The sequence below is a fragment of the Nannospalax galili genome, unplaced genomic scaffold (genome assembly GCF_000622305.1).
Source record: "Nannospalax galili isolate Female #2095 unplaced genomic scaffold, S.galili_v1.0 scaffold270, whole genome shotgun sequence".
In the NCBI taxonomy this organism is placed as follows: domain Eukaryota; kingdom Metazoa; phylum Chordata; class Mammalia; order Rodentia; family Spalacidae; genus Nannospalax; species Nannospalax galili.
Window position 1 is genome coordinate 2,617,500 of NW_008330152.1, and position 13,220 is coordinate 2,630,719.

A 13,220-nucleotide genomic window follows, 5' to 3' on the forward strand; every position below is an offset into this window, starting at 1 on the left:
CAGGCTCCTAGCTGTCTCCTTCTGTCTGCTTGGGAGCACAGCCATCTGTTTTCTCCTTTGTTCCTTCCTGGGGTCCCATTTGAGCATCCTGAAGAGCCAGGCAGTTCAATGCACAGGCAAGGTGGAAGTTGATCGAACACCTCATGGGCCTTTCAAGGTGCTTCTAAAAATCAGGCTGAAAAGTATTTCATCTTGTCACATGTTTTTATTGTTGTCACATGTTTTCCTTGGCTTTTTAAAGTTGCTGGAGAGTTTTGTTCCTTTTTGTTTAACTAGAGAAGCTATCAGAAAAAAATGCACAGACTTTCTTCCATGACACCATGGATACTGTGTTTATTACTTTTCTCATTGCTGTGACAAAAGCAACTTAAGGAAGGAAGGAGGGGTTTATTTTGGCTGGCAGTTTTACCATGCACAGTCCATTATGGTGGGGAAGTCAAGGCAGTTAGGAACATCAGGTAGCTAGAGAGTCACATTGTATCTGCAGTCTGGAAGCAGAGAGATGAATGCAAGTGCTCAGCTTGATTTCTCTTTTTTTTTTTTTTTTTTTTTTTTTTTTTTTTTTCTCCGTGTAGCCCCAGCTTTCCTGGAACTCACTATGTAGACCAGGCTGGCCTTAAATGCACAGAGATCCACCTGTCCAGGGAATGGTGCTGCCTACATTCAGGGTGACTTTCCCTCTTCCATTAAACCTCTCTGGGACTTATCCAGAAATTTTGTCTCCTGAGTGATTCTGAATCCCATCAGGTTGACAGTCAAGGTTAGCCATCACAGGCATCTTCTTGGTTGGGTCTTTTGTTATTATCTATTTGTTATTATTTATTTCTTTATCCCTTTCAACAGGCACAAATCTGGGCTTTCTGAAGTCTGCCACACAATCTGAGGAGCCGTGTGTAAGAACCTTTCAAAATTAAAATTCAAAATTAGACACAAAGGGGGTATTTACAATGAGAAAAGGAATTACCACAAATTACATGTTGCAAATAGGTGACTGATTATATCAACACAAAATCCAGTAAAAATCATGGTTGATTAGAATGTCTTTATTTCTTATGAATAGTTTAGAAATTTTTGTTCAGTTTCACAGCTTCATGGTACCATCAAGTACATTGTTAGGGTCACTATAAAATCGAGACAACTATCCAATTTCTTTCATATATGAACTGTAAACATTCAAAATTTGTGTAATAACTAATCTTAAATATTCTTTTTTTTTGTATTTTTGAGACAGGGTCTCCCTGTAGCCCCAACTGGCCTGAAATTCACTGTGTAGACCAGGCTAGACTTGAACTCACAGAGATCTGCCTGCCTCTGCCTCCCAAGTGCTGGGGCTAAAGGTGTGCGCCACCATGCCCAGCGCTCTAATCATAAATATTCTTTAACTTGATAACACTCAGAACTAGTTGAAACTTCTGTTGGATATCCAAGAGCAATAGTATATTATCAACTGTGATCTTTATATTGTCCCTCAGTCTCCCGAGCTAGATCCTCTGTCCTGCCTGTTGTCATAAAGAAGATGAAATGGGACCATCTACTTACATTACCAAGTCCCTTATTTTTTATTTTATTTTATGTGTATGAGTGCATTACCTGCATGCATGTAAGCATACCCATGTTGTGCAATGCCCATGGAGGTCAGAAGAGGGCGTCAGATACCCTGGAATTGGAGTTAGGACAGTTGTTAGCCACAATTTGGGTACTGGGACTCAAACCCGGGTTCTCTACAAGAGCAGCCAGTGCTCTTAACTGCTGAGCTATCTCTCCAGCCCTTAATTCCCATATTTTAAAAGGCAAAAGATTTAGGCTGGGCATGGTGACACATGCCTTTAATCCCAGCACTTGGGAGGCAGAGGCAGAGGGATCTCTGTGAGTTTGAGGCCAGCCTGATCTAACATGTGAGTCCCAAGCCAGCTGGGGCTACAGGGAGACCCTGTCTCAAAAAGACGACAAAAAAAAAAAAAAGAAAGAAAGAAGCCCCGAGTATTAATTACCATATTTTGATACTAAAAATATGTTATTGTGGGCTTTTCTCATTCTTTTCAATCACAAAGTGTTTTTACACTTTTGATTAAGACTCTATCCTCCTCTATATTAGTTTGGCCCTTTGCCCAGAAGGTATTTCCACAGATATGAAACATTTAACCCCTCGCCTATAGAACTTCTCTGAAATTAGTAGCCCAGAAAGCATGAAATGATAGCAATGTCCCCAGAAAATCCTTTCTATTTTTTAAGATGCATGCTAGAAAGTGAAGGGTATACTTATCAAATATTTCTGGGGTGGGTTGGAGAGGGGACAGCGTGCAATGGGAGATTTTATGAGGAAATAAAATAAGGTTCCGTCCTAATGATGCAGAACCAGGAAATTAAAAAAAAATCACAGTCTTAAACCTGAAAGAAAGGACAACTGTTAGAAAAGAGAAACCAAAACAAAGGAAGTACGAAGGTAGGGCTGAACTATATGAATTTTAATGATACAAATTGTAAGCTGAGTTGCACTGTGGTAATTCTCTTAACCCAGAACTGTTTTTTCTAACTCATAAACTGAATGGATTCTGTCAAAGGGGGCAATCCTGTAGGCCATCCCCATGCTGGGAGCCAGGTGCACACTTGGGGTAGCTCCACAGAGGTTGAGGAGTTGTGGTGAACTTGAGAGTTTAAACTAGAACTGCTGGTAAGAATGTAATTTGTAGACTCCATCATAGGAAATTACCAGGATTTGATTGGATTATTTTTTTTCTTTTTGGAGAGGGACTGAGGATTGAATCCAGAGCCTCATTCATGCTAAGCATGTACTCTACTACAGAGCTATACCACCAGCCTCCATTTAAAAAATGCAGTAAAATATACATAAAATTTTCCATTGTAATTAGTTCTAAGTGTACTGTTCAGTGGCATTAAATACAGCATCATTTTCTACTTCCAAAATGTTTTTGTCATCCCCAACAGAAACTCTGTATCCCTTTCAACCATACCTCATTCTTTTCACCCCTCCAACCCCAGTAGCCTCTCTCCTACTTTCTGTCTCTGTGAATTTGTCTAGTCCAGGTACCACACAGAAGTGAAATCATGTGTGAGCTCTTGTCTGGCTTCTTTTACTTAGCATGTTTCCAAGGTTCATGCAGGTTTTGGTGTCTATCAGTTGCATTCCTTCTTAAGGCAGAGTAACATTCCACTGTGTGTGTGTGTGTGTGTGTGTGTGTGTGTGTGTGTGCCAGCCACCTTTGTTTGCCTGTTCGTCTGCTCGACATTTGGACAGTTTCCACATTTGGGCTGCTGTGACTTGTGCTGCTATGAATGTTGGTGTGTAAGTATCTGTTTGAGTCCTTGCTTTCAATTCCTTTGGCTCGACCTATACCTCAGAATGGACTTGCAGAGTCGTATGGTAATTTTAGGTTTAGTGTTTTGAAGATCTGCCCTATTGTTTTCGATAGCGGCTGCACCATTTTACATTCCCATCAGCAAGGCAGAACTTCAGTTTCTCTGCATTTGCCTTTACATTTGTTACCGTCTTTCTTGTTTGCCTTTTGTTGTAGTCTTTCTGGTGACTATAAAGAGTTACCTCATTGTGGCTTTGATTTACATTTCTCCAATGAGTAATGGTGTTAAGCACCTTTTCCTGTGTTTATTGGCAATTTGTATATTGGACAAATGTGTATTCAAATCCTTCACCCAATTTTATTTTTAAATTTTAATTATTGTTTTTTGAGATGGTGTCTCACTACATAGCCCAAGCTGACGTCAAACTGGAGATTTTTCTGACTCTGCCTCTGCCTCTGGAGTGCCGGGATTATAGGCAACTGCTTTGCATCCAGCTTCCTTTGCTTATTTTTACATTTTTAATTTATGCTGTGCATGCACACAGGCGCAAGTACATGCATGCTTCACATGCACAACCACATGCATGTGAAGGTCAGAGGACAATTTGCAGGAGTGGGTTCTCTCATTCCACCACGTGGGTTCCCCGGGATGGAACTCAGGTCAACAGGTTTGGCAGCAAGCATCTTCACCTGCTGAGCCATCTCACCCACCCATTTGGCTTATTTTTATACTGAGTGTTTTTGTTTTGCTATTGTTGAGCTGGAGTTCTTTATAAATTCTGGATATTAATCCCTCAACGAATGTGATTTGCAGAGATTTTTTTTTCACATTCTGTAGGTTGCTTTTTTTACTGCTGTGTGTTTATTTTTAACTGATACATAGTAATCATACATATTTATAGGGTACAATGTGATTGTTTTTGGAGAGTGTGTGGAGAGGTAAAAGGATACTTCATTACGTAGCCCAAACTAGCTCAAACTCTTGAACTAAAATGATCCTCCAGCCTCAATCTCCTGAATAGCTGGAACTATAGGGGCATGCCTCTGTGCCCAGCTGTTTATTGACATCCTTGTTGAAATCAATTGACTGTATATGTGAAAAGTTATTTCTGGGCTCTCTATTCTGTTCCTCTGTTATAAACACCTGCCTTTATGCCAGCATCAAACTGTTTGGTTGATTGTAACTTTGTAGAAAATTTTCAAATCAGAAAGTGGAGTCCTCTTTTTGCTCTTCTTTTTCAAGATTCTTTTGGCTAGGCAAGGGGGTCTCTTGATTATCCATGGTCTTACCAATTTCTGCAGAAAAGCCCGCTGGATTTTAGGATTGCATCAATCCTTAGCATTATATCTATGTTGCCCAGGCTGGACTCCAACTTGATTTCCCTGTGTCAGTCTTCCAAGCAAGTAAGTGGGGTTATAGGTGAGTGCCACTGGGCCCAGGAGTCCTAAGTCTATAAATCCTTGAGTGTGGGCTTTTTTTTCCAATTTATTTTGGTCTTTACCTTCTTCCAGTGTTTTTTAGTTTCCAGTGTACCAAACTTGTACTTTATTACATTTATTCCTATCTAAATTCTTTTGTTATTGCAAATGGGAATTTTCAGTTTCACTTTCAGATTGCTTAGTTAGTGGATAAAATAGAATTGATTTTAAATGTTGATCTTATATCTTGCAAGACCTTGCTAAACTCATTTATTAGTTTTATTATTTTTTATAGTGGATTACCCAGGATTTTCTATATATAGGATCATGTCATGTGTAAGTAGAGTTTTGATTCTTCATTTCTTATCTGGGTGTCTTTCATTTCTTTTCCTTCTCTGGCTAGAACCTCAAGTACAGGGTGGAATAGAATTTGCTAGAGTGGACACCTTTGTTAAAGGTGCAGTTTTCATGGGGTTAAAAGAACTGTGTTCACTCACTAATCCTTTTGATTTTAGATAAATGATTCACCCTTTCTGTTTCTATACCTAAAGTCAAGGATAGAAATATATGTCTGGCTGTTTAGAAGGGCTCTGAGGATTAAATAAGACCACCATGTGCTTGGCAAATTTACAGTGTTACATGGGCGGTAGCATTTCTCATAAGCTACTGGGGGAGGGAAACCATGCATAGAAGTAATTATACAAACAAGAAAACACGTGCTAAGAGTTATTAGGACTATAAATAATGTGTTTTGGACACACTATCAATTTTTGTGGTGAAAACTTTGTAAACAGTGTAGTGTTGCATAGAGAAAATATTTAGAAATATGGCACCAGTAACATGCCTTCACTGTGTCACCTAAATTAGTTTGGATTCCATTTTAACACTCCTTTATTAGAAAGAAATATATAAATTCAACAATCTTGTACAAAATATATATATTTTTTTACAGGGCTGTTCCATGATTTTACATGTGATTTGGTGCTCACAGGCATTTTGAAGTAAAGATGAAATGTGATAAATTAGGAATTGCATTTCTTTCCTCTTCAGTTGGATATACTAGGTACACTGTATAGAATTGTTCCAGGCTCTCCATTTATCCGAGATTGGCCTGATCAATTTTTCCTCTGCAGCCTGTACTTTGGATTGTCTACACGCAGAAAATAGTCCCTGACATAGCGGATGGGTTTATAAGTCCCTTCCGGGTTCTCACACTGAATGGTGCTGAGGGTATGGCAATAGAGGTTCATCTTGCTGCATTTAATATTGCCGAGTCTCTGCTGTCTGTGACGCGATAATGTTTGTCTTTACTGCTTTAAGGGCTCATGTGGCTGCAATGTACTAGGTCCCAGTCTGTGGGCCTTTAAGACAGTCTAAATGCTTTCTGGGACTGATGCTGCAGAATCGTGTGAATGAGCTTAGAGCGCCGCCCTCTTAGGGTGGGAAGGAGGCCCCCACTCTCAAGGAGCTCTAGCCACACCTTCCCCCTATCGGCGGCAAGCAGGTGGCCAAACCCTTGGGACCTGGCACCGCCGCAGCCCGGTGGCCCGACCTGTTCTTAAGTCATGTGACAGGTCAGCTGCCTTGATGGGACCCCAGACACCGCGGCTGCAACCGCCTAGTGCTGCGCCCCTCCCTTTCCCCCCCCCCGCCATTCCGGAAAAGGGGCGGCCGGTGACGTCATCATCCGGGCCTTCGTAGGTGAAGCTAGGGTTCACAAAGGAACAAAAACAAGCAGCCCTAGTCAAACGCGGCTCCCGCGTTTAACCCTCTGTTGCCCACACACTAGGCCATTCCTGACAGACCAGCCCCTTCTGGGCTGAACGCTGGATCGTCTCAGACCTCCCTCTCTCCCCCACCCCATCCCCCACTTCGGGCCGTCTCCGCGTCCCCGAGCCGAGGCGGTGTGGAAGAGTCTCTGGCCCTCGATTAAGAAGCCACGGTACAGAGCGAACAATCTCTACTGCATTGTCTTCCCCTCCCCCACGCAGCTTTCTCAGCCTCCGCGGGCCCCCTGGCGGCGAGTCACTCTTCCCTGACTTCCCAACCAACCCAAGGTGGACAGAGAGGCGAAGGCGCAGTTGGGCGTGAGGGGGGCTGGGCGGGGGCAGGGGGCGGACCGAGAGCGAGGGCGGGGCTTGAGAGGGGCGGGCCCTGACGGGGGCGGAGAACCTAAGGGCCTGAGGCGGTGCTGGGACTAGTGGGAGTCTGCGCTGCCGCCGCCGCTGTTGCCACTGCCTCTGCCGCTACCGGCTGAGCGGTTTTTTTTTTTTTCCTTCTTTCTTTTTCCTTTTTCTTTTTGATTTGCCAGATCCGCCATATTGACGAGGCCAGGGCACCCGCGGCTGCGGAAGCTAGTCTCCGCCGCCGCCGGAGCCGCAACCTCTCGGTAGCCGGCCCGTTTGGGCCCTCCTTTCTGTCCCGCCGAACCCCCTCCTCGCCTTGTATCGGCTCTCGGGAGGCTGCCGCCGCCTCTCTCTCACGGGAGGCGACTGCCTTTAGCGCCCCAGAACCCGGGGTCGGCGACGGGGAGCGAGGAGCCGAGCGGCAACCAAGCGAACAGGCCCCGACTGGGGGGACAGAGGCGGCGACTAGGGGAAGGTGAAACTGCCGTTGCAGTAGGAGGAGCAGGAGGAGGTGACGCAGGAGAAACGCACCGCCCGGAGCTTGTCTGAGCTCAGCGAGCGCCCCTGCCTAAGGGGAGAAGGGGGAAGAGGGCCGCCGCCGGCTGAGGGGTGGAGAAGGCGGCCGCGGCCACTACTGCCACAGGGCGGCCTCTGTGAAGAGCGGACCCTCTAGTCCGCCCGCACGCGTGCGGCTGCGCTGTGTCTCCACACACTTAGTCGCCCGTCGGGCTTGGGATGCGCCTAGGTTAGGCCTGGGTCCCAGAACCGAGCTTTCGCCTGTCGCCCGCCGCCTCCAGCCTCCGCGTGTCCAGCTTCTTAGAAGACGCCTGTGTTGTGTTCGGTGAGTAGCCGGCCGGCCATGCCGAAGCCACTCTGCTTTCGGAGGCCGACAGCTGGCCCGAGGGGAGGGGAGGGCGGCGAGGGGAGGTCGGCCAGGGGGTGTGCGGGTGTGCGAGGTCCCTCCCTCGGTGGCCCTGGCCGACCCGGGGGGTTTCCCTCCTGCCGCGGGGCTGCGCTGACGAGAACTCGGACCTCTGTGACCTGCGCGCCGCCGGTGTCCCGGGAGCGAGTGTGTCTGTGAGTGAGTGCGTGTGTCAGTGTGCCCATGGTGGAGAGAGGGATGTGTGTGAGGGAGAGTGTTTTGGACTGCCAGGGAAAATGGCTGACGGCTCCGGCCCTCCCCTTCCTCCCCCTTCCAGTCCTGACTGGGACTGAGGGGTGGAGGATGGAGACTCGGGGCGCCGCGGTGTAGCCCCTCCGCCGGCGCAGGGACTCGGTTGGACCCCGAGGGGCGACCCGGGTCCCCAACCCCGCCGTCGCTCTCTGCGGCTTTCCACTTGACACCAAACGCCATTACTGAGGTGGAGTGATTTGGAGCTCGAGAACTAGGCCTCGCCGACGCCTGGCTATCGGGCCGCGGACAGGGCCGCCTCCCCCGCCCTACCGCGATAACCCGCAGTCCTCGGCCGCTCGCGGCCCCGGGACGCCGGACCGGATTATTGGGACCCCGGCATCTGCTCACGGCCAAGGGCCGAGCGGGTTTGGATGCAGAAGTCGATTCCCAGCGAGCCTGCACCTCGCCACCTTTCTCTCTCTCTCTCTCTCTCTCTCTCTCTCTCTCTCTCTCTCTCAAAAAACGCTCTCACTCTGTCTGCCGCTCTCTCTCTCTCTCTCTCTCTCTCTCTCTCTCTCTCTCTCTCTCTCTCTGAAAAAAACGAGAAAATCTAGCGTCTGCGAGTTGCTGACTGAAAAAAGCCTCAGGTGTTGTGATGTGAGGCTTCAGCTTCGATAAATGGCTGATTTTTCATTCATCGTGAAATAGTGAAGTTGAAGAGTTGGGGAGCAGGTGGATAGCTGGGGAGGGGTTCTTACTTTGGATGGGTTCCTGCAGGTACTGGAATTTTGAAAGCTATTTTCAGTAAAACTTGCTTCAAATTCAGCACATTATTTTCGTCGTTAACGGCGCGAGTCGAATTTTCACGTTGCGGTTTACAGGTGTGCGAAATAGCCCGAGATGGCCATTGGATTTCTTTGCGGGAATTGTGGGGTTGGGCTTAAATATTCTGGTTTCTTTTTGCGGGAATAGAGATTTTAACATTCACCTGTAAGCCTCCAGCTTCCTAAATGTGTCCTTTGTGTAATTTCCCTTTTGAGGAAGAAGAATCTTGGGTGCATTGATGAGGAAGCTTCTCAGCAGGTACTCTGGAGCTCTTATCTACCTTTATTCCTAGCACTAGTTAACCCTTACCACCTCGGCCTTAGCCCATACACTTGACTTAAAAATTGAAGCTACAAACTCTGTACATCTCCCCAGTGTACTGATTCACCAGGCTGCCATTTTGGCTTAATAAGCAAATGCTTTCCAATTTCTAGAACATTTAGGTATTTAATATGCAAAGATTGAACATTTGTTTTCTCAATGGTTAAGATTTTGTGGTTTGTCATACTTGTAACTTTAACCCTTTAAGGTTTATTGTTCCAGCGTTTGAGTAGAATGAAAGCTCGAAGTATTTGGAATTTGATGTTCCAAGGGTGAGATCAAAATTTTTTTTCAGGATGTTTTGCTTTCCCTGACTATATGAATGTCTTTATGCCTTTTCTAACCTCTTTTTACACGAAAATGTACTATTGTACTTAATGTTCTGATGCTGTTTCTTCCTTTGGTCTGCTGACCTTGGTAGTTTTTTGAGAGAATTTCTGGAGGGATTTAAAGGACAAGAACAGTATGTGTGTGAGAGGATCTTGGGTTTTTCAGAAAGTAAGTTTGAAGGGTAGATTATACCTTTCACCAAATTATGCGATTTCATTAGTATCCCATAGTTCTCTTCATATTAGTGAAATGCTTGGGTACGATTTTCTTTTGGGTCTTTTGTCTTCCAAGATGTTGAAATACATTTTCTGATCCCTCTAGAAGAGAGATGTAGTGGGTATCTCTTCAGAGATCATTTTTCTTTGACACAGTATTAATAATAACATGCTACTTAGTTTTGAAAATGGATCCTTGTCATGATCTGCCTGTCATTCAGTTCTTGATTAGTTGGAAACATAAAAGTGTTCTGTTAGTGTGTCTTTCTAGTTAACAGATCCAAATTTAAAGAATACTGACAGAATTTTAGTATTGAAATGACATTTTTGTTTCAAGCTGGTTAAACAAAATTACTTAAAACAAACAGGTGTGGATTAGTCCTTGTCTTTTAGGCCCTAAGTTTAGAAGGTGAAGTTATATAGTCTATGATTATTGAACTACCTTTTTTTTGTCCTAAAAGAACATAATACTTATAGTCTATCCCTCCCTACTAGCATGTTTTCTGATTCTTGAAAATGTTTTTTTTTTTTTTGAAAAACAGGAAAAAAAATCTAGTTTCTATTGGGTTGTTTCAGAATCTATATTTTTTGAGAGCTGCTGTGTTGTTGAGTTCTTGGGAAAGAGTTACTGCATTGATCCTCGACTCTGGACATTAGAATCACTTGAAGGACTAAGAGTGCTGTGTCTGATTCTGATAAGCAGAGTTGAAAACCACATTTTAGCTTGCTGTTATAGAACTTTCATGTAGATAAATAAGAAAATGAATTTTTTCTTTTTCTGACTGCTTTCAAACTATCAGCATAATTATCAAAATAGTAAGACATTTTCGAAATGTCTTGATTGGGCGCACAGAAGATAACAGCACATAGATTGCCTTCCATATGTCTCTCAACGTGTTTTAGAGTGATAGGTTAGTTTATGGCTAAAATAATATTAAGCAATTTCAACATTCTTGAAATAAAAACAAACATTTGACTCAGTAATTTATTCAAATTACTAACCAATTTGAGAGTTTCATTTCATTTAGTTTAAAATCAATTTAATTTTCACCAGAATTTTTAAGACTAAGGGTTTCATTTAGCGTTTTTGTAGCATTCATTATTTTATGGAATGAATAAAATAGCAACAGACATTGGGTATTGGTGCCCAGCTTCCTAGGACTGGAGACTGGGGCCTCATTCTTGCTATGATAGTGTATCATTACCACTGAGTTATATCCATGACCCTCTGTGTATTTTTTAATGTGATATAAGAATCCTCAAATATCTTTGTTAAATCACCGTAGAAAATAGGATTTTAGTAATCTTGAAAGTTCTTTTGTATTGTTTGCATTTTTGTTGTTGTGGTGGTCTGTCTTGCTTATGAGACAGGCGCTCATGTAGCCTTTTCCTCAAACTGGTGATGTAGCCAAGAATGACTTTGAACTCTTGATCCCTCTGCTTCCCAAGTGCTGGGATTACAGGTATTTGCTGCCACATCTAGCTCTCTAAAGTTTCTTTTTTTTTTTTTCCGTTTTGAGACTGGGTCTCCCTGTAACCCCAGCTGGCCTGAAACTTGCTATATAGGCCAGGTTGGTCTTGAATTCACAGCGATTCACTTGCCTCTGCCTCCTAAATGCTGGGATTAGAGGCATGCACCACCATGCCCAGCTAACTTTCTTACATGGAAGAAAAAATTTCTGAAATTTCTGAAATAGGTTATTGGATCTTGAATTTATCAGCATTGATTATACATTATAGTATGACCGCTGTAATATTTTGAGGGGAAAATGTGAAAAAGTACATTGTTAGGATGAGCTATTTTACCTAAAATTTATTATGCATTTGATACTTAATCAAAAGGCTAAAAATGATTAAAATTAATCCTTCAAGCATACCCATGCAGAGTCCTATTGTCCATCATGTACCCTACATATATATTCATATTTTTTGTTTTATTTTTTGAGACAGGGTCTCCCTATAACCCAGGTGGACCTCGATATTCTTCCTGCCTCTGCTGGGATTAAAGGCCTGCATCACCACACCTGGCCAACAGATTTTTTTGTTTGGTTTGGCTTTTGCTGAGTCTCCCTATGTAGCCCAGGCTGTCCTCAGCTCCTGAGCACCTGAGGCTACAGACATGGGATGCCAAGCTGAGATTTTTCTGCCTTGACTGTGTATCACAGTCACCTGTGAAACTTTTTCAAAATATATTCTCTTTAGATTATAATTAGATAAGTTTGGAATAGGAACTGGGCATTAGGGGGTCAGGGCAGGTAAAAGCACTAGGCGGTACAGATCTGATGGCCTCATTCCATCCCTATAACCGAGGGTGTGGTTTTTTGCAGCTCATTTTATGGAAAGTCACTGATGACCCTTAGATCACAGAAAGTATCTGGCACATAGATAGATACTCAGTCACTGTTAAATTTGTTTGTTACATCTTATTTGTGTGAGGTCTGTATGCAGAGGAGGTCAAGACAACTTGAGTTGCTTCTCTCCTTCCACCATGTGGGTCTGAGGGATCAAATTCAGATGGACAAGCTTGGTTGCAGGGGCCTTTCTACTGAGGTATCTTGAGATGCTGGCTCTTGGTATGGATTGCAGGGGGGGAGCTTTCTTGATTTTTTTTTTTTCTCTAGTTGGAGTCACTTGACCTGATAATCCTTTTATGATGATGCCTAGAATGAATCTAGTCAAACCAGTCATTTTCAGCTGAGGAAGAAATGAGATGAAGAACATAACCAAAACAAAAGATATCCTGCCTTCATGAAACTATTTCCATAATTAACAAATCACATCAATTATTTTCTAAACCATTACATTACCTTTGTGTAGTCACTTACTAGTTGATGAATAATAAGGTCAGGTCAGGGATTCTGTCCTTTACCTTTGGATATTTACAGAGCACCTACAACAGTGCTGTTTACAGTAACTGCTTATTGATTGGCTGAATGGCAAAATCTGGGGTCATATTTGACTTCTAGTACCTCAAACTGTTTGTACAGAATTGATAACATCTTTTATTTTTCAGTGCCAGGGATTGAAACCCAGGGTCTCAAACATGCTAGGCAAGTGCTCTATTGCAAAGCTGTATGTAATCCCGACCCCTTTTTTACTTTATATTTTTTCTTTATTTTTTAAAATTTTATTTTATGAGTGTTACATATGCATGTAAGTACATCTGTGTCATGAAGTGCCTACAGAGGTCAGGAGCTGGTGTCATCCCCTGGAACTGGAGTTACAGACAATTGTTAGCCACCATGTGGGTGATGGAATTTGAACCCAGGTCTTCTGCAAGAACAGCCAGTGTTCTTAGCCTTTGAGCCATCTCTCCAGCCCATTAACTTTTAATTTCAAGACAGGGTCTCACTAAATTGCTCAGGCTGGTCTTGAACTAGTTCTCTAGCCCAAGCAGACCTTGAACCTATGATCCTCCTGCCTTACCTTCCAGAGTAGCTGGGAAGACAGGCCTGGGCCACCAGGGGAGGCTATAGAAAGTTGTATGAATTCAAAGGGCCTAACCTTTAATTGCATGAAAGTCACAAAAACCTCACCCATACTGTCCCTGCTT

At 43.7% G+C, this 13,220-nt stretch overlaps 1 protein-coding gene across 6 annotated transcripts in view; it reads left to right on the plus strand.

Moving 5' to 3' along the window:
• Usp9x (ubiquitin specific peptidase 9 X-linked) overlaps positions 1–13,220 on the plus strand; it is a 137,497-nt gene that overhangs the window by 9,997 nt on the left and 114,280 nt on the right. For 2 of the 6 annotated variants that reach the window (XM_017800629.2, XM_008842998.3), the window contains exon 1: positions 7,040–7,703. The exons of 1 other annotated variant lie outside the window; for it this stretch is intronic. The gene's annotated coding sequence lies outside the window, so the exon portion shown is untranslated. Of the gene's footprint in view, positions 1–6,956; positions 7,704–9,039; positions 9,060–13,220 lie in introns of those variants that run through there. 3 more of the 6 variants (XM_017800627.2, XM_017800630.2, XM_029568425.1) reach the window with 3 other exon arrangements.